At 42.8% G+C, this 22,098-nt stretch overlaps 1 protein-coding gene and 1 pseudogene across 1 annotated transcript in view; both read right to left on the minus strand.

Annotated features, from left to right (window-relative positions):
* The window catches only part of HSD17B12 (hydroxysteroid 17-beta dehydrogenase 12), a 176,529-nt gene that overhangs the window by 78,254 nt on the left and 76,177 nt on the right, over positions 1-22,098 (minus strand). The gene's annotated exons all lie outside the window — the stretch shown is intronic.
* LOC142444269 (eukaryotic translation initiation factor 2 subunit 3 pseudogene) lies at positions 1,402-8,691 on the minus strand (annotated as a pseudogene).

Below are 22,098 nucleotides of genomic sequence, written 5' to 3' on the forward strand. Positions count from 1 at the left end.
GAGGGTAGGGGCTCAAGTTCACTCAGAAGTGCTTTAGAAAAGAGGCCTGGCATCCGACCTCCGAAGAAGCTGCACGAGAAAGCCATTTGGACCACAGGGTGCTCTGACACGGGCGAAATGGGGAGGGCACTGGGTTTTGTGGTTGTCATTGTTTGAATCAGGCATTTCAAAACATAAGAAACATTGGGGCAACTCACTTCTTTGATCTACCTACCTGGCTTCCATGAGCATTTTCATAGAAATTCACACCTTGTAGAATGTTAAGAAGCCTTAGGAAGCATCTAGTCTCATGAGTAATGTCCTCCAGAAGCTGTCCTGGAGGACACTGTCCCTAACTGCAGACTTGAAAAAAGCCATCAGAAAAGGAGAAAGAGTCTCAGGACAGTAGTACCAAATCCACTGTGCACCACTTTTAGCGCGTAAGGCTAGCTCTACTCAATTCCGTTTACAAGGTTAAAGACTACATTACACGTTTTAGAAAACAACAACTCCATTTCCGCGTAAGATTATCACAGTTTTAAGATATTTAGAGATGTAAATGATACATGATGAGTCTTTTGTACTTCCTCTAATTTTATGAGACAAGAAAAAGTCCCGAACAATATAATTCTCTCCACTAATCTCTCTCTCCCCCTTTCCTCCCAGTGTTTTGCTCAGGCTTTACCCCGCCCCCACACACCCCTATCTTGTCTCACCCACCCCACCCTGCCCCTTGGAGTGAGACACCTCATCTTCCCATGGAGAAATACTCCTTTATGAAGTTCTGGACAAACAGTGATTGTGATCCTAAGAGGCAATAATTGATCAGGCTCCATTGCCCCCTGACCCCCAGGCTATAAAGGTAAGTTAATTGGAATTCATGAATTTCCCTGTCACCTTCAATTTCAAGGATAAAGGCAACCTAAACTATGGGGAAAAGAGCAGCTAGTCTTTAAAGAAGATTTGAGTCATTTTTAAAAACTGCCGTGATGGCCCTTTACACTTGGAACTCCCCAAAGATGAAGAGGGCAAGAGCAACATCTTTATTCCAAACAAGTTCAGTTGGCATGTATGCTGCAGCAAAGGCTGACGGTAGCAAAGCATTTGATTTCCAATGTATAAACTTGACATTACTTGGGAATCTGATTTTTTTTTGCTGAATGAGAGTAAATCCAGTATTACACTAATTGTTCATGTATTATGGACTGTATTTAAGTATTAGAGGTTAAATTTTCATCACCAAATACTCAGAATAACCTTACGGCTACTACTTAGGTAATGAGCTGTGAAATGGAATTGTAGTCTTTGAAAATAGGTGGGGAAGAGATTTTCCAAATTTATTATTATTTAACTGGGCAGCTCCAGTCAACATTTACTGTTGGGCTCGAAGGTCACCCCTCATCCTCTCTGGCCCCCGCCAGTTCAATGCCAGTGTTTAGCAACATTTTGGCTAAGATTTTTTTTCTCCTCCTTCTGGGTAAATGGAATTAGTCAGTTTGCCCAAATCTCCCTTTCCAGCACTAGTTCTCCCCCTGGTGGCCAGGAAGCTTCTGTTCACCACGAGCACTTCATTCTTAGACAGCATTTGCACCTGGACTGCTCACTCCTCTCCGTCAGTACTTACACCTAGAAGCCTTCTGAGTAGGAAATCGGAAATTTTCAACTCTGCTACGGCACCTAGCACCGGCGAGACTATGCTGTCAGCTGGGCACGAAGTGGAGCCAATTTTGGTTCCAACTCCGCTAGGGCCAGCTGGAGCTGCATACTGAATGAAGATCATTATATTCTGCAAAAAGTGACACGGTTTTGGAAAAGAGTGGCTCACACATGAGTTTTCTTTCTTCATCTGTGGAAACAACAGCAGGCCTGACTTCCATCTCTTGGCGCATCTCTAACGCTCCTTTTAGAATACTACCGCCTGGAAACACCCCTTAAGGTCATCAACCCCACAGCCAGGTTTGTTGACATCAAAGGACCTTATAACTATGAGTCCCGGTTCTCAAGTAGCGCCTCTTGGAGGTACTGGAAAGTTCTTTACAATGTTCTCACAGACAACTTCAATATTACACTTCAGCCGAGCAGATATTGGAATAAGCAGCACTCCCACTGCCACCGTGCCTTGTACAAATGCTCGGACATCTGGGCTGTGGACAAGGTTGATTACCAGCGATCAACAGATGAGCTGCCTCCGTCACTGCAGCCCCGCTCCGCACAGCAGCCATCAGAATGCTGTGCCCGGACAATCCATGAAGGAAACATGCCCGACTAACGTGCAGTTCCCTTTGGCCCCTGCAAGTCTGTAGGGAGCTCACCGGGCATTGGTTTCCACAGGCCCTAAAACACTCTGGCCAAGGGCAATCTGGGTCAGCACGTTTACAAATCGTAGCCTTAGCGTACCCAAGTTTGATGGTGATATTTCTCTCCAGTTCATTTTTTAACCTGACAGTATAGACTCCAGAAACCGCTTTGACAACTGTACGGGTCCCATGAGCTACCTGACCAATTGTGCCCATATTAATGGGGACCTGTCTGCTGGTGAATTCACCGGACAGTGGTATGAACTCGGTAACACCCAAGGTTGTGAGATCATGCTGAGAAAACGGCGGCTGCCCCAGAGGGACTCCGGCCTCTCTCTCCCTGCCATCTTGCTCCCAGGCTCCATTTTTAAAGGCCCATTTAATTATAATTATCAGAGGCGTTTCACAAATGATGGTCCATTTCTGTCTGACACTGCCCCTGAAAAATATTCAGGATCATCTAAATTTCATCAGAAGAGTCCCATTTTCAGTCAACCCAAAAAATTAATAATAGCTCATCAAGATTCAATTGCAAATCAACCAATTTTTTTCTTTTTCCTTTTAAGCCATGGCTATGACATTTTATTCACTACAGCCTATTTAAGTAGAACCACCGTCTGCGATAAATAAAAACCTTGTACCACGTCGTTCTGGTCTACGAAGATAGGAATAGGTTCCATTATTTTGCAAACCCTGTGCTCTACACGTGGTTCAGGTACTGTGGACCCTATCAGGGCACCCCTGAAGAAAATTTCAAATTAGGATGTTTACTTGGAAAACAAAAGGGCTACCAATGGGAGCAACTGCATTCTGTCTTTTGGCAGGAGAAACAAATGCAAAAAGTATTCTTAACATTGCTGTACTGAAATTATGATTCTGTGGTGATATTGCTATTAATATGGAAGTACAGTTTCTTGGAAAGAGCACAAGATGCAATTAGAAGACCTGGACATGAGGATCCGCTCACGCACTTATTGGTCCAAGGCCCTTTACTCAGGGGGTTAACCGCCTGGATTTCCACTTCCTAGCCTCTAAACTAGCGGAAATGATGCTTTGTCCTACAGAGTTATTGTTTAGCTTTTATGTGATACTACATAAGAAGACATCTTAGGACTATACAATGTAATGCAAATGTTGTCTGTCTGCCCATATGGACACAATGGATTTCATGACATCATTGTTTTTATCTGAACAGCGCAGGCAGTGGCAGATGACACTTGTTTGGTAACCCCTCTTTGCATAAACTGCATATCCTTTTAAGAAGCTGCCCTAGCACAGCCACGCTAACTTGGGGATGTGATTTAGTTATCACCATGGAATCAATGGTCACTTAGTCATGCGCTTTGTAACCAGGTATTTCATTTAATTTGCCTGTAATTAGCCACAGAGAACTACTATATGTTATCTATTTCAAGATATGCCTATTTTTATTGATTTTCCAGTTTTTCAAATCAGGGTATCTCACGATCAATGATGGTTTAATACGTGTTTCTCCCCTTATAAATGGTAAGAGGCATCATTGCTTCAAGATCGTCTGATAAAGACAGTCTCACAAGCCTGAGACCATGCTGACATCCAGTCTTCTTAAAACTACAAAACTGACCTTGGACAGCTTCCCAAAAAAGACTCCCTAATGTTCATAGGCTTGTAAGGTTCCACTACCGCTAGTCAAGGGGGCAATGGGTTGCTGATGCTAAACAATGTCCGATAATCTTAGAATGGGTTCCCTCGGTAATCCAGGAGCCAAGTGTCTGCCACCAGGCAAAACACTTCACGCCGCACTACAATGTAAGCCCTGGGAGGGCAGGGGCCAAGTCTGGTTGCTGTGTTTCCCTTTCCTACTTACTATCCATTCAGAGACCCAGTGTATTTGATCTACTGTACAGGCTCGAGATATATATGTTGGAGGGGCAGAGTAAAGTAAAAACATGGAGCGGTGTCCACGTCAAATTGTATCCTGGGGATAATAACTAATATTCTGGAGTAGCTGACAATTTCGTGAAGAAGATAGGTATAAACAGGTAAGCATCAAATGTGTAAGTAAGCTCAGTTGCTGCTGTAATTAGCTGGAAGGAAGGAATATGTAAAGAGAAAGTAGAGAAATTTTATACAGGAAATCCCAATGGGCCGAGGCTTTGAGAAAAAGTAGAAGCCTGGCTACCTGAGGAGGAGGAGGAGGAGGAGGAGGAGGAGGATGAGGTGGAGGAAAGCAGTTGCTTTAGAAATTGGGTTAGTAAATAGCCTTCTCTTAAAGTTCAAATCATTTCTGGTTTCCCAAATGAGGCAATGAGGTTATATTTATGTCTCAGCATTTTAAAAAAATCACGATGAAATAGTTCACTGTTGGTTGCTTTGAATTCAAAGTAAAGCTTTTCTTGAAGTACCTTACATCTTCTTTGTTGTTTGGGGTGGGGGGCCAGGGGGAGAGGGAATTACTACCCCCTAGCTGACCCATTTTCAATGCAGGATACCTGAGTACTAAAAGATTTCAAGTTAGAAACCATTTAATTTTTCCATTCTTCTTTAAAAGAGAAAGACAGTTGCTTCAATTAATTGCACATCAAATCTTATCCCAGCACCTTCTTCCTAAAAGATGCTGACGATGCTTTCTTCTTCTGGCCTTTTGGTTTTGGGAGTTTTTGTTAATAGACTCTATACTTTATTACTTGTCCCTTTGTTCTTACAAGACTCCATTCTGGTTTTGTGAAATCTTAATACAGGAAAAATGTATTCTTTTCGTGAGCTGGGTTTCTTAGCAAAAAATGAAAAACAGGAGCAGCAGCTTAAAAACTTTTTATTCCTTTTTTTAAAATAAAAAGCAACTATAAAATATTATAGTTTAATATCAGCCACTGAAATGTGTATTTACGACAATAAACACTTCTATGATCACTACAGTTCAACAAAGAAACACCACTTTTCTGTGTAACAGAACATACCATAAATTGTTAAAAAGAGCACCATTTTCACAGGTTAAATTAATGGAAAACAAAGGTAGTTGATAAAATACAACTACCTCCTAAATTACACCTGTCTCCTAAATTCTAGAACTTGACCCAAATCAGCCTGAGCACAGAATGCGATCAGAGATGCAGAGGTGCCATGGCCATAGAATAAAATGTCTAAGATACCACTAGGCCACCCAAATAGAAGCGATATAGTTATCACGAACAGAGAGAACATCAACAGTACACACCAAAAACTCTGCTGAAGGGCCTATTCTGTCATTTAATCTGCCCAAGAGTTGACTGCCGAGACTTGCAAATGATTGCTTTCATTTAAAATGCCGCGATTTGTTTGGTTTTTTAAATCCTCAGGTAATTGCAAATTTAAGGGAAATTTTTAAACAAGTAAGATAGAAGTTACATTCCCCTCCCTATGCCATTTTAAATTAAGTTGCCAACATGAGGCTCATTACTCACAAATCCTTCAATGTAGTGGTTCTCAAAGTGTGGTTCACAACCCGCAAAGGTCCCTAAGACACTTCGAAGGAGTGGCCTTGGGCTGGCATGCAGTTGGATTCTTCTTCAGATGTGGCTCCCATTCCACTCCCTCACCTTGAAAACTATATTCTGCATTAACAAAATAATTTTAGGGTCCTCAGAGGTTTTCAAGAATGTAAAGGAGTCCTGTGACTAAAAAGATTGAGAATGCTGCTTTAGCGCATAACATCTACAGTCAGTCTCCTAAATAAAAATACAGCCATCACAATGAGAGAACGCAAGGATATATTCTACAACCTACATTTTCCCCGCTCTCCCTCTGTCCATGACCTCCTATTGTGATCCTTTTCAGAATGATTGGTAGTGGTAATCGGGCACCAGCTAGTTTTTCTGGTCTCTGGCTACTGAACTCTGTGGTTCATGGGGTCTACTATTCCTTTGGACTATTTATTTCTTTGAATCTTTGATTTTCTTTCCACTTCTTTGCTCCAAATGGAAAGAGACCAAGAATTAAATCTTAAAGGGTCATTTGCAAGTTTTTAAGACCCATTTGCTCTTCACCAGAGAAGAATACAGAACATTGTCTTTGTAGACTATATTATGCCAATTGATCTATAAGTACCCCCTAGGAGGTAAAGACCATACATTTTAGCAACTGTGACAGTTAGGTTTATTGTACCAACTAGGTCTTTATAGGCACATCTGGGCAGGTTGCAGCTTGAATGGAGGGCAACTGAGATAAATACGGTCCACGGCCGGCATCCAGTCTCTCTTCCTCCCTAGTGATAGGACCAGCATGCTGCTACTTGAGCTAGTTCTTTGCCTCACCCAAGTGTGTTGCACTACCTGTGGGTCCAACCAACCTGTGGATCATGTAGCTAGAGCATGAAGTTTGATTGAGACCAGCTTCAGCACACCTTTGGTGCTTACATTGCTTGAGTTTGAGGCTGGTGGATTGTGTCACTGTGCATTGCTTGAGTTCAAGATCCCATTGGAGCTACTAACCGTTCTGCCCCACCATGCTGCCTGCGGGTCAACTCTGCCTGTCTTGCCTGAGGGAAGACTCTCCTTGACCTTGGACCAGCAGCCCTCATGAATTGAAGGGCCTACAGTATACTAATTGTTCCATGAAAGTGAGTTGAACTGAGGCCTCCATATGGCTGTGAGGACTAATTACATATATATATATATATATTATATATATATTATATATATATATAATTTTACTGTATATACTTGTACATAAGCAGAATTTTCCAGCATTTTTTAAATATCATTTTTGTGGTAAAATTAGGTGCCTCAGCTGATATTCAGGTCAGCTTCTACTCGAGTATATATGGTATATTATATATATATATATATAAAATCATAAGTGTCTTGGTTTTGTTTCTCTGGAGAACCCTGCCTAACACAGCAATTAACTACGGCAGTGCTAGCTACCATGCCAGTTCGTTTCGTGTAATGTCCCACAGAATTATTGTTTGCTGGCTGATACACCTCATGAGATGCTTAAATACAGGAGCAAAGACACTGTGGGTAGGTTCACGGTTCCTCAGGAGATCAGGAACACAGCAAATCATCTCAGATACGAACCATGCAAAGGTCTTTGATATATGTTACATAATAAAGGCCCACAAAATATTGTCACTTAAACCTTGCCTTATAAAGGAATAGCTTTATTTGTGACCTTCTTGTGGTGATAGATAAAACTCTAATACGGGGGGAAGTGGGGAGGGAGGGGGAAAAAAAGAGGACCTGATGCAAAGGGCTTTGAAAATGATGAGGGCAAAGAATGTACAGATGTGCTTTACACAATTGATGTATGTATGGATTGTGATAAGAGTTGTATGAGTCCCTAATAAAGTGTTTTTTTTAAATGATAGGAAAAAAAACTCTAATACTTGAAATATTTTTAGGAGCAAAAGTAGCTTTTGATTACTTATGGAGTTTCTTGCTAGTGATATATAAGCAATTCCATGTTTTTGCCCAAAACTTTCCTAGAGAATAAACCCCACAGTGAAAACTGAATCCCATCCACTCACATGATGATTCTGTAACTCAAATTTATGTTACTAAAATTAACACAACATAAACACACACATAACAATAACATTAGCTTCTGCAATAATTTATGATAGCAATCATGCTTGAAATACTGGTTGTCTTTTGGGCAAATACACTATAGAAAGTATATATATATTGCATATGAAAAATGTAACTCTATAATATTAAAGGCTGACCTTAAGACAAGTTTAGCTCGACTTAGCTTAATGCACAACAAAACGGCCTTCTTTGAGGTTAGCATGCTGGGGACAACATGAGTAGATTCTAACTTACAGTGACCCTAGAGGACCGAATAGAAGCAGCCCCTCGGGGTTCCTGAAGCTGTACATCTTACAGAAGCAAACGGACAGAGCGGTCTGCCTGGAGCAAGCAGCTGGTGGGTTCAAGCTGCCCCCCTTCCAGACAGCAGCTGAGAACCTAACCTCTGAACCACCACGGTGCCTCAAAACAGTATTGCAGAAGCCCGGTTGATATCTGTTACTGAGAATAGCTGGCTTATCATGAAAACAAAAGTGAGAGGCTTCCTCAGTTCTTAAAAATCAAGAAGGAAAAAAAAAGAAAAAATATTTTTGAAATCAAGAAGGAAGAGTGCCTTAGAGCGCAATATCAAGACACAGTGGTTGGAGCAAAACATTCATCAAGAGTCCCTGAACTCCCTCAAATTGTGGGGAAAATATTGGGAACACATGTATGTTTGCAGGGGTGTGTTTTTCGGAAGAATCTATGATCGTCAAAAGAATACACATTTCTGGTTCCGAGTATCACCCACTGGAAATGGCCTAGACAGACCTTTGGTGAATGTCCCTGGAACAAGATTTCATCCACACATACACGTGTGCGTGCACACAGAAGAGGGCTCCAAAAAGCCAAAGATCATTAAAAATTTCCACGCACTTTTTGAGGTACATTGTACGAGTGCGTATGTCTGTCTATATGCCCCAACCAGTCACTGTTCACCTCTATATGTACAGTAACACAGATTTTGTCATTTGATCTATTTTAAGTGCCCATTTCAGTGACATTCATCACACTCATAATATTGTATAAGCATCACCATTATCTATTTCCAAAATTCCTTCGTGACTAAACAGGATATCCATACTCATTAAGTATTAACTCACATTCTCCTCTCTCCAACCCTGGAAACCTTAATTCTACGATCATCTCTTCTGAATTCGTCTATTCTTGACACTGCATTTAATTGAAATCTTAGACTATTTGTCCATTTGTGTCTAATTTCAGACACCATAGCGTTCCACTGTTCATCCACGTCATAGCACATAGCAGAACACTGTCCCTTTTCAGAGGTGGAACAATAACCCATTAGATGGATGCATGGCATTCTGCATATCCATTTCATTTGTTGACCGACACATTGTTTCTACCCACCAGCACCACCATGGCAGAAAGTTCTGGTGGTCTGTTTCCTTATAGGTGTACAGCTTTGGAAAGCCTATGGGGCAGTTCCCCTCTGGCCTAGAGGGTGACTATGACCAAAAATCAATGGCAAGGGATTTGGCCTCGTGGTTATAAATTATAAATTTGGCACCAGAGACACCATGTCGGGACTGGCCTGGTCTGACCCCACAACACTGAGGCAAAATACTAAGGGTGTGAGACAGAGCAGCGGGGGGAGCAGAGCAGGGAGGTCCTGAGGGAGTGCCAAGGATAGACTTTGGGGCCAGGGCATGGCACCCCATCGGACTCGACTTGAGGATACTCCTAGAGGTCAACAAACAGACCTTGAACTATTTATAGGTTTTTCTTTTTTTTTAATTTTTAACTTATTTATTTATTTTTGGTCATAGGGTTTTTTTGGTTGCTGTCATTGTTTTGTTTTCTCTTGTCGCTTTGTTTTGTGATCTCCTGTTTTTTGTGCACATTATTATCTCTGCAGGTCAATCTAGATAAGACAGGCTGGATGAACAGTCTGGAGGAGAGAACAACGGGACCGATGGTTCTGGGGGGACATGGGAAAGGAGGACATGGGGGAAAGGAGGTGGTGCTGACCAACCCAGGAACAAGGGAACAACAAATGATCCAAAATCCGTGGCAAGGAGAGCGTAAGAGACCTGGTAGGGCTTGATCAAGAGCAACGTAACCAAGAGAACTTGCTGAAACCAAATGAAGGCTGAGCATGACAGTGGGACAAGAGGAAAGAAAATAGAGGAAAGAAATAGGGCATTTATAGAGGTCTAAATACAGGCATGTATATATGGAAATATATTTATATATGATGATGGGGAAACCGATCTACGTACATATATTTATAGGTTTAGTATTAAGGTAGCAGATAGACACTGGGCCTCCACTCAACTACTTCCTCAACACAAGAACACCTTGTTCTATGAAATTGGCATTCCATGATGCTCACCTTTCTAACACGATCACTGAATACAAATGTGTGCATAAGCAAATGTGGTAAAGAAAGTATCAAAAGATAGTGTCTGGGGTCTTAAAGGCTTGAAGATAAACAAGTGGCCATCTAGCTCAGATGCAACAAAGCCCACATGGAAGAAGCACACCAGTCTGTATGATCATGAGGTGTTGATGGGATCAGGTATCAGGCAACAAAGAACAAAAAATCATATCGATGTGAATGATGGGGAGTGTGGAGTGGGGACCCAAAGCCCATCTGTAGATAACTGGACATCTCCTTACAGAAGGGTTGTGAGGAGGAGACAAGATAGTTAGGGTGCAAGTGTAGCAACGATGAAACATACAACTTTCCTCTAGTTCCTAAATGCTTTCTCCCCACCTCCACTATCATGATCCCAATTCTACCTTACAAATCCGGTCAGACTAAAGGATATATACTGGCACAGATAGGAACTGGAAACACAGGGAATCCAGAACAGATGATCCCTTCAGGACCATTGCTGAGAGTGGCCACAACTGGAGGGTGAAGGGAGGTTGGGGTAGAAAGGGGGAACCGATTACAAGGATCTACATAGAACCTCCTTCCTGGGGGATGGACAACAGAAAAGTGGGTGAAGGGAGACATCCAACAGTGTAAGATATGACAAAATAACAATTTATAAATTATCAAGGGTTCATGAGGGAGGGGTTAGCGGGAAAGGAAGGGAAAAATGAGGAGCTTATACCAAGGGCTCAAGTGGAAAGCAAATGTTTTGAGAATGATGATGGCAACAAATGTGCAGATGTGCTTGACACATGGATGTAAGTATGGATTGTGATAAGAGTTGTATGAGTCCCTGATAAAAATAATTAAATAAAAAAAGAGAAGAATAATTAAAAGCTAACCCTATGGGAGTACATCAAGTTCCACTGGGAGGGTACAGAAAGCACTTCGTTGTAGAGTGTTAGAAATATAAAGCCTTTGTTTTTGTTTTTTAAAGAAAAGGAAATATTTTCTTGTGGATGAGGTAACCTTTACATCCAACCACTCATCCACACTTTGTTTCCGCTTGTCCATGCAATCCTACAGCTTTACCATCGTCATGTTCTCTCTTTCTCTGTGTTTCCCGTTTCTGGTCCTTCTGTCCTAACCCTCAATGTTGAGCTTTGGTGCTGGGCAAATCAAAGCATCTTTCTTAGGAAGACGCAGATAGCACCTGTAAGCACACACTACCTTTTCATTCCACTCGTCCACAAACTGTGAAGTCTCTCTCTCGACATCCTGAGCGGCCTGTCAGAAATGAAGCAACATCATAGGCAGTGAGAGCAAATGGGGAGGGCAGGCCACCTATACCCTATTACGAAATTCCAGAGACTCACCTTTCTGATTCTATCAGATAGCCAAGACAGAAAATGAGTTTGCAAATATCAATGAATTGACAACAATTCTCCTAACACGGTGTTCGAGGTGGGGAAAGAAGCACCTTTGTTTATTTGAATTGGTAGGCACTGGCAGTCTCGGATCACACGGCAGACACATGCACACTGAGTGTCCAGGGCGGAGAGCTGTTCGATGCTTGTTTGTCCCCAAGAAGGCAATACATATATTGCAGCTAGAATGGCAAAGACTGAACCTTAAACTCCCATATAGTTCATTTACGATTTTCTAAACTCTATCATCTCACTGGATCCTTACAATTATCCTCTAAGTGACACCGGGCAGGTATTATGGTCACAGGTGTAAGCACACCTGTCTGACACACAGCACACAACCAGGTAGCTCAGGTCATCAAGGTTCTCAGTCAAGGGCCCGGGAAGCATCCGGGCTCCCAATAACGAATCCAGGCTGCCAGCACCAAGCTGCTTCCCATTGCCTGGTCCAATTAGGCTCTTGAACAACCTGGGTAAAAAGCCAGGTTGTAAATTTATTTCATGTTCCAAAATAGAACATTTAAAATATGAATTTCAGTCTATTACAGACAATATTAATCCTTAATGATGAATAATTAAGATTCTTTACTAATTAATGCCTGCAGCAGAATGGATAAATGCCTGGGAGTTTGTATTGTCCACTCCGTGGATTAAAGGGAGTCATGGCAACTCCTTCCCACTGCGTTTAGTTGGTCTCATTTCACTCTGCATATTCCAGAGAAGATACATGCAAAGTCGAAACTGATCATTTCCATTTCAAACGTTTGAAATGGAGAGTAAGTTGTAAACTCTAAAGGTAAAAAAAAAGTCTGGACAAACCTTGTTAGTTAAACTGCCAGATCCTCCCAATAAAATTTTTTTAAAAAACAGTTATCAAGTGCCCCTAAAGCTGACCTCGCCTGTACCCAATAAATGTCCGATCAACTGGCTCGAAAAGAAATACGGCCAGATCCCGGCATAGTCCACCATCTTTGTAAAATTCAAATCGAGGCAAACAAAATGTTTACAATGCTTCAAACAGCTTTCAGCACATAAAGTTCTGTAAGTACACTAAAATGCTCAGTTCTTCTAAGTTTCCACCAAATGCATTCTAAAGAGTATCTTAAAATGAGTACACTAAAATTGATTGTGAGAAACGGTGTACAAACAACTCTTCTTGAGAGAGGTGAACTATCGAATTGTATGATATGTGGATGAAGTGCCGATAAAACTGTAGAAAAATAAAAATAAGTACAGAAAAAAATTACTTAAATAAGCAGATTTCTCTAAAAAGGGAGAGAGAAACGTACAGGTGGTTCCTGACTTCCTGATGACTGCGCCAGAAGTGGCTTCTGGCATAAACTGAACACGCTTTTACTGGTTTGATTTTCATAATCTGAACAGTAAATCGCAACACTGAATATCTACCAGGGAATCATGCACTAAAACGCACTGTGTGTTCGTGTTACTACTAAAAAAGGTACCAAAAAACGCAAAATACAGATGGCTAGAAGTGTAATTCACTGTCACTCAAATAAGTCATTATTTAAGGACGATCTGCATGTGCATATGCACACACACGTAAATATGAAAAATGCACATCATAACCTGAACAAATGTAATTTTTAGTATCCCACCCCCCAAAAACAGTGGATTTATAAAGCCAAACTTCATAGTAGAAATATACATCTTGTGTTCATGAGGGGCAGAGAGGAAGTTTTAAAAATCATTTTTAAAATGATCTGATCAAAGAGCTCATAGTCTGTTTCAAGGGCCCCCAAATGGCCCATGTGAGGCAGTGCCAACTCTGCAGGTGGGCTGCCTGGACACAAACCCCATTTCTGCCACTCATCCAAAATGTGATCCTGGGACTGTGTAGTAATTCCCCATGTTACATTACCACAAACTTGGCAGTTTACCGCAACACCCATTCATTACCTCAGTTTCCATAGGTCAGGGGTGGAGGTCTGGCTTACTTGGGTCCTCTGCTCAGTGTCTCACAAGGCTTGTCAGGTGAGGTTCGGCCTCAACTTCCCAGCTCACTGATGGGGCCATAAACCAGTTCCCTACCATCTTAAGACTCGGCTCTTGCGTCCACTACAATTTCCCTGCCAAAAGGCGTTTCCCACACCGCGCAGGGTAGCATCTCTGCTGCTCCCTGTCTTAACCTCTTTTTGAAAGACCGCCTGCTTAAGTCAGGCCCACCCAGGATACAATATCGAACTCAGAGTCAACAGATTAGGAATCCTTGGCTTTGCCAGGGAAAGCCACCTGGCTATATTACAGGTCCCACTCACACTGAAAGAAAGGGATGACACAGAGCCTGCACACGAGGCGTCCCACTGCAGCGCGTTCATCCTTTCTCTCGGACCGGAACCCTCTCTGGAACCAAGACAGCAGTAGTACCAACCTCAGGGCATTGTTTGAGAATGGAATGGCTTCGGCCTAGAACAGCCCCAGCAGCTTGATTCATGGTAGAAATAATGGCTCCAAATCAAACCAAACTCACTGCCATTGAATCTAGTCTGACTCATAGCGACCCTATAAAGTACAATGGCGAGCCTTAATGGGAATAGAAGGCCTCATTTTTCTCCTGCGGAGTGGCTGGTGTTTTTGAACTGCTACCTTCGCAGTTACCTGGCTATGGCGCCAGGGCCCTCAAATAATAGCTAGGTAAACAGTAAATGAATGAAGATCATGGTCCCTGGCCCTCAGTTTGGTTTGGGCCCAATTAAGGCTAACCTGATGGAAAATTGCCAAGTTTAACATGCAACATCAAGGTCTCCTTTCAAAATTCTTTCTAAATCATTGGAAAATGGGGCCCCTTAGGCTCGTGCTGCCTCACATAGCCATCGAGTCGCACCCTTTCTATGGACCAGGAGCGCTCGTTCTCCAGGCCTCAACACCCAACTCTTGCTCACACCCAAGCCCGCTTGTTTCCTTTATCCACCTGGCTCCAGGGGTGGTCTGGTATGCCAAGGAGTCAAGGTTGGCTCAGTGACCCACGTGACCCCATATGTGGCAGCGCACTTCATGAGAGCAGATCGCTAGGATTTTCTCCCAGAGGCGCTGGGCGGATCCAAGCTATCAACCTTTCTGCTAGCAGCTGAGGGCTTAACAACTGTGCCACCAGCCTTCTTCCTCCAGTCTCTAGACACATTTGCGTTTCTGACCTGGAATATAGATGGATGTCTTTTAGCATAGGCCCAGTGTAAAATAAAGAAACAGAAAACATAGGCATGTCATTGTGTGTATAGAGCGAGATTTAACACATTAAAGCTTCAGCTTTTCTGTACCAGTACACATGTTCTGGTCCAGCCAGAATTTTTTTCCATTTTTTAAAAATTGTTTTATTAGGGGCTCATACAACTCTTTTTTTTTCTAACAATTTATTGGGGCTCATACAATTCTTATCACAATTCATACATATACATACATCAATTGTATAAAGCACATCTGTACAGTCTTTGCCCTAATCATTTTTTTCTCCTCTTTTCTTTTTTTACATTTTATTAGGGACTCATACAACTCTTATCACAATCCATACATATACATACATCAATTGTACAAAGCACATCCATACATTCCCTGCCCCAATCATTCTCAAGGCACTTGCTCTCCACTTAAGCCCCTTGCATCAGGTCCTCTTTTTTTTTTCCCCTCCTTCCCCTTTTCCCCCCTCCCTCATGTGCCCTTGGTAATTTATACATCATTATTTTGTCATATCTTGCCCTATCCGGAGTCTCCCTTCCCCCCTTCTCTGCTGTCCCTCTCCCAGGGAAGAGGTCACATGTGGATCCTTGTAATCAGTTCCCCCTTTCCAACCCACTCACCCTACACTCTCCCAGCATCGTCCCTCACACCCTTGGTCCTGAAGGTATCATCCACCCTGGATTCCCTGTACCTCCAGCCCTCATATGTACCAGTGTACAGCCTCTGTCCTATCCAGGCCTGCAAGGTAGAATTCGGATCATGGCAGTTGGGGGGAGGAAGCATCCAGGATCTGGGGGAAAGCTGTGTTCTTCATCGGTACTACCTCGCACCCTAATTAACCCATCTCCTCTCCTAAACCCCTCTATGAGGGGATCTCCATTGGCCGACACTTGGGCCTTGGGTCTCCACTCTGCACTTCCCCCTTCATTTAATATGGTATATACATACATATACATATGTACATATACACATACATACACACACTTGTATCTTTTTTTTTTGTTGCATGATGCCTTATACCTGGTCCCTTGGCACCTCGTGATCGCACTGGCCGGTGTGCTTCTTCCATGTGGGCTTTGTTGCTTCTGAGCTAGATGGCCGCTTGTTCACCTTCAAGCCTTTAAGACCCCAGACACTATCTCTTTTGATAGCCGGGCACCATCAGCTTTCTTCACCACATTTGCTTATGCACCCATTTGTCTTCAGCGATCCTATCATGGATGTGTGCAGTCATTGGAATCATGGTAGTGGGCTGGGGGTGGGTGGGGGTGGGGAACGCATTAAAGGACTAGAAGGTTGTGTGTTTCGTCGGTGCTATACTGCACCCTGACTGGCTCTTCTCTTCCTTGTGGCCCTTCTGACAGGGGGTGTCCAACTGACTACGGATGGGCTTTAGCTCTCCACTCTGCCCTCCTCGTCACTCCCGGTGATATGGTTTTTGTCTGTTTGTTTTGTTTTGGGTATATCGGTACAGGTAAGAGCTCGCAACACAGGGAATCCAGAACAGATAAGCCCCTCAGGACCAACAAGAGGAGCAGTGATACTAGGAGGATAAGGGTAGGGGCGCGGGGGGAGTTAGTGGAAACCAATCACAATGATCGGCGCATGGCCCCTATCCCAGGGAGACAGACATCAGAAAAGTTGGTGAAATGACATGGAGAAAAACAGAGAGAGAATAATTTATAAATTATCAGGGGACATGGGGGAGGGAGGGTGTGAGAGTGAGGAGGCAAAAATGAGTTGCTGATGCCAGGGGCTCAAGTAGAAGAAAACGTTTTGAAAAAGATGACAACATATGTAAAGATGTGTTTGACACAATGGATATATGTATGGATTGTGATAAGAGCTGTGATAATTTTTTTAAAAAAAGGTAATTCTCACTGCAAAAAAACAAAAAAAAACCTTCAGCTTAAAAAATTTAAAAGATGAAAAGCAAAATAAGTAGTTTCAATGTTATTTTTCAAAGGTCAAAAGGTGTTGGTAAACTAAGAAATCCAGATAGGCATCCAGGAGAAACATTTTTCAATGATAATAAAATGAATTGTTTCCCAACCAGAGGAAACTTACATTTCCAGGTGTTTAACTTGATGATGAACAAGTTTTATTTTTTAAAAAAACAACAACAAATTACCTTTTATTAGGCACTCTTATGGGAACAACATCATGATTGCATTAGAACTAGTTTCTTTCCAGTAATTTAAAAGAATTGCATTTGATTAAAACAGACATTACTGCTTTAGGACATCAGGCAATAAAAAGGGCAGTTTTTAAAAAAGGGCAAAATATTTTAAACATTTAGCATGCATAACAAAACTCTTCCTAATATGTTCAAGAAATTTCAGAACCTCTTAAAAACAGCTTAAGAGCCTTTTCTTTCCTTATCCCCAAATTCATTCATAAGCATCTGCCAGCCTAAAGAAAACTCATTCACAGAAAAGATAAGGAAAGCCCACATTCCCATGATGCTCTTTTCTCTATTCAAGAAAAAGTAACCACTCTAGTGAATTGATTTTTCATTCACACAGGATCGCAAGCTAGTACAAGGGATGTTTTACTTGCATTTTAAACACACAAAAACACCTAAATGTTTTTGTCGCAGGACTTTATTCCTTTCACCTACAGAAAGCAGCTGGCTATACACAAATCCCGGAGGCAATGTTGCTATGTAAGATGATGAGTTACCGACTGAAGTCACATTAAGCCTTTCCTGCAGCACTCATCTTGCAACTGTGCCAAGATAAATCCAATTAATCACACCGCAGCACCCTGTGTGAAATGGTGCCGGAAAGAAGACAAGGCCCGAAAAATTACAGATGGATTTCAGTTCATGATAGTGCATACCAAATTGTTTGGACACAGATAACTGTTTGCCAAACATCTGCGAGAACAACGGACTTATAAGAGAAAACAGGTGGAAAGGACTTTACACCTGCAGGTTTTCCTTTCAGTGGAGTAATTCGAAGCACATGTCAGGCCCATCAGCATGAACATGATCTTTAAAATGTACTGAGTCTCCTTGCTTGGCCCTATGCCAAATGAAGGCAAACTTCCAGATAAGCCAACTAACAAACACTTCAGCACTTCCGCAAAAATGGTGACAAGCATGTAGTGATGTAGATGTTTACAATTCATTAAAAAAAAACAAACCCTGAAACTTCGGATGTATAAGCAAAGAGCTAGAATAACAGTCTCTTTAGGTGTTTTCTTTCTCTCTTTTGAAAGAGGGTGTGCCTAAAAACGAAAGTCTCTGTGCTTCCTCTGAGTCTGCTCTGTACTTAACAATATGACTTGATCCATGTATATTTTAGTACCAGAGTCTGAAAGAATCAGGACTGCCATGTATGAGAAAGGACCTATTAAGTGCACCTCATGAATACGGACCCACAGCTAGAGATGCAGCTTATAGATACAGTGCCCACCCATGCGCCTATGAGATTGCTCATAGGAGCCCCACACTGGAAGCGTCCACAACAGAACCGCTAACTACACTGCGGTGCATTCCTAAAGGGAAGAACATAAATGAACTCCATAGTTGCTGTGCCTGCCAGGTGCCGTTCCTTCAGCTCTGACACACGCCTGCCTTCACCGGACACAACACAGTGTTGCTTGGTCCTTCGCCATCTTCATCATCCTTGCTAAGCTTGACGGTTTTATGTCAACCCGTCTCCATGTGGGTGGTCTTCTACTCTCCCAAGCATGGTTCCTTGGTCCTTCAGGATGACATTCCAAAGTAGTAAAGTCTCACCAACCTTACTTGAGAGGCACATTCTGGTTGTTGTCCCGGCCAGCGGGACATCAACAACGTGGACCTGAAAGAGGGACTGGGAATGAAGATGGGCAAGGGCGCAGAGAGATGGAGGCAAGACAGGAATCTGATCAAGCCTCGTTTTATTGTGTTGAGAGCAGAGGTTTAAATAGCCAGCGAGGGGCTGGCACCATTACGTCACATGTAAAATAAGGTACAGCTGAGGTAGCCAATAGTCGTGCATCTCCAAACAAGGAAGGAATGGCGGGCAACTGAGCAAACAGGTAAGTATGCTAATGAAGCATTCCTGGTGAGCCTGGGGGGAGATGCCATCAGTCATGTATTGACCAATGACCATAGCAGCTGCTAGTGAAAGAACACCAATCCTAGCATGGGTCAAGGCAGCCACCCTCTGGCGGGAAAGGAACAAAGGGCAGTAAAACCTCAGGGCAGTTTGTATGGCAGGAAACTGAGAGTAAATTCATGGCTTAAATCCAGGGTAGGGAGACACGCAGTTCCCTACAGGTTGTCTTTCTTCTAATATTGGTTTCTTCTTTCTTTTGATAGTCCTTGGTATATTTAATATTTTTTTGGCCAGCACCACAGTCTGGACCAGTATGAGGCAACTGAAAGCACCATCATTTAGTCACCGAAGCGACTGTTCGCTTTCTGAAATGAACCACAGCGACACATCCAAATTTTCACATCCGAAGGAAGCGTGCCTGTACAGCACGTAAACTTAGGCTTGCAAGTACAGGTGCAGGTGAATGCGTGCTCAACGTGGACACCCGACGGCACGCCCCAGGTGATAGGAAAGGGTATTTTAAAACTTGAGGCGTAGTATATGGGCTTCACTTTGTAATCACTCACTAACTTGCACCTCTGTACATACACCTACTTTATATACTTCTTTAATTATAACACCTTAAACGTACGTTTCTGCTAGGAAAAAGAAAAATACATTTCATCAACAATGCAACATCTCCAGGCAATGTAATGTTCTAAATGTCTGGCAAATGTTTCACGGGCCTTGCAAGTGGTTAACAAATTTTTCTCCAGATATGCTACAAGGCCAAGAGATAGTGAAAGAATGGTTAAAAACTCAAGTGTCCTCGTGGGCCAGGCAGGTTATCTAGGAGAACACAGAGAGCCACTATGCGTGAACTGGGCACGTGGACAGGATGGGGCGGAATCTCCAGAGCAGCACCCAAACAAAAGGGCCACCAGTTCACAACTCCAGCTGGTTGTTGCCCTTCAAGAACGCTGGTCCAGGCTGAGGTCAGCATGCTTTTTTACAAGAAGGTATAAATCCAATTGAATGAAATGCCAAGTGATTTTAAGACAAAAAGCAGACCAAACAAAAGCTGTGAGTACCCATGTGAGACTTCTCAGAAGCAGCAGCTATGGGAACAAGATTTGAAAGAACCAGGAAGAGACAGCAGGAAAAAAAAATTGTCTGAGAATGGCATCTCTTCTTGTGAGACCAAAAGGGCAGACCAGAGGCTGGACATAGAGAGACACATGCGGAGGACAGGTCCTTTGTAGGGTGGAAACACAAAGGAGGGGTGAAGAAATATGCCATGGGGGGGTGTCTACAGCAAGGGTTTTCCAACTTCTATTGCAATAGGCCCCACTACCAAGCGATACAAAATTGAATCTTCAAAACTGACCAAAGCAGAGTGGCCAGTGAGGCAACAGGAAAGATAGAGTTCCAGCATTTGATCATACAAACGACTGCGTAAAGGTAGGCAGAGGATGAAGAAAGGCTTTCTAGGAATGGGGGGAGACAGTAGCATCTACCAGGTAATTCAGAAAGAGGAGTGAAAACACCGATTCTAAGTAGTTCAAGATGGGTAAACAATGGTGCACCCATTCAAGGGGACTTGAATTAATCGCAAAATGGGTAATTAGGGGAAAGAAGAATCATTAGAAATGTCTTGGAAAGATCACCTGAGCGGGGAAGGAGAACCAGACCTACAATTGGAAGACCAAGTTTCCTGCCTACCGTGGGACATGTAACCTTGGATAACCCTGCCCGGTCTCAGTGCCCTTGGAGTTGTCCTAAAGGATCAGCTAAGGAATTTATCTCATTATTCGGACAGAAATCATCTCAAGTAACATTGTACACCCTGGGAATCCCAAAGAACAAAGGAAGAAAATAAATCAAACATTCTAAAAAATGAGGCTTGGTCCTAATAGATCTATCTTCGCTTTGATTCTAGTATTAGAGATAGCACTCAAATCCACTGGCCCCCCTCACCACCACCACCCCATACCATTCTGAGTCTTAGCAACTCTCTAGGACAAGGTGGAACTGCCCCAGAGATTCCCAAGGCTGTGACTCTGTACAGGAGCAGAGCCTCATTCTTCTCCCACAGAACCACTGACTTTGGGGGTAACAGCCCAACACCCACCCCATTACCTCCAAGGGCTCCGAGAGAAAGCAGGGCAATTAAATTAGATGATGTTCCTGATTGTGTTGCTTCTTAATTAGAGCTTGTTTTGGTATAAATAAACCTACAGCAGGACATGGTTTTGTCTTAAGAAATAAAGAGGAATACATATATCCAGTTTAACCAAAACACCCACATAAGGTTTAAATGATCCAATGATAACTGTTAACAAGTGACTGCAGAGGGTGCCTAACATGCAATCACGGTGCATAGCATGCAATCATGGTGCCTAACATGTAATCATGGTGCCTATTGTGCCTAACATGCAATCATGGTGCCTAACAAGTGACTGCATTTAAACACAAGTATGATGCAGAGTTGGCTTCATTTGCTTTTCATTCTACGGATGCCATGTAACTGTAACACTACATTTTGGGGCTTATGTAGTGGTTACATGTTGGGCTGCTAACCGCTGGGTGAGCAGTTCAAAACCACCAGGCCTCCGTGGGAGAAAGACGGTACTTTCTCTCCCAAAGAGAGCAACAGTCTTGGAAACTCACAGGGGCAGTTCTTTCCTGCTCTAACGGTCACTATGAGTTGGAACCGAATGGACGCCAGTGAGGTTGTTTCGGTTTAACTTCCAAAGTTACCATTCGCCTGTAACACCTACTGTGTGTTGACGAGCTTGTGAGACAGCAGAACACATGATAGGAAGTTGAAGCTCTGAGCCCTGGCCCCCTTACCTCAATCTAGGTCTGCCTTGGTCTCTCTGCCTTAGATCCCACCTTGATAAAATGAGGGTGTCCTCCAAAATAATACACAGAGTATGTGTCCCAGAATAGGTGCATGATTCCCCAACTGTGCACTGGAGCATGGTTCCAAGTGTCCCACAGGGCTGATGCAGAGCTTAATCTTTTTTTATTTTTTAATCCGGCTCTACAGAGTAACTGCATCTTCAGGTTTTGCTTTAAAAGTTATCACCATAATAACCAGTGCTTCCATGTCCAGCTTTCCCTCGTACTAGGAGCAGCCTGCTGTCATTAAATATTAGCTACATGCCTTCTTAATAGTAAAAGAATGAAACAATTCAAAATTTATGACACTGCCTCTTGGCCTGGTGGTTACGGGTTGGGCTGAGATTCGCATGGTCAGCAGTTCGAAAACACCAGGCACTCCTCGGGAGAAAGACTGGGCTT

Source organism: Tenrec ecaudatus, chromosome 4 (genome assembly GCF_050624435.1).
Source record: "Tenrec ecaudatus isolate mTenEca1 chromosome 4, mTenEca1.hap1, whole genome shotgun sequence".
NCBI classification, from domain to species: Eukaryota; Metazoa; Chordata; class Mammalia; order Afrosoricida; family Tenrecidae; genus Tenrec; species Tenrec ecaudatus.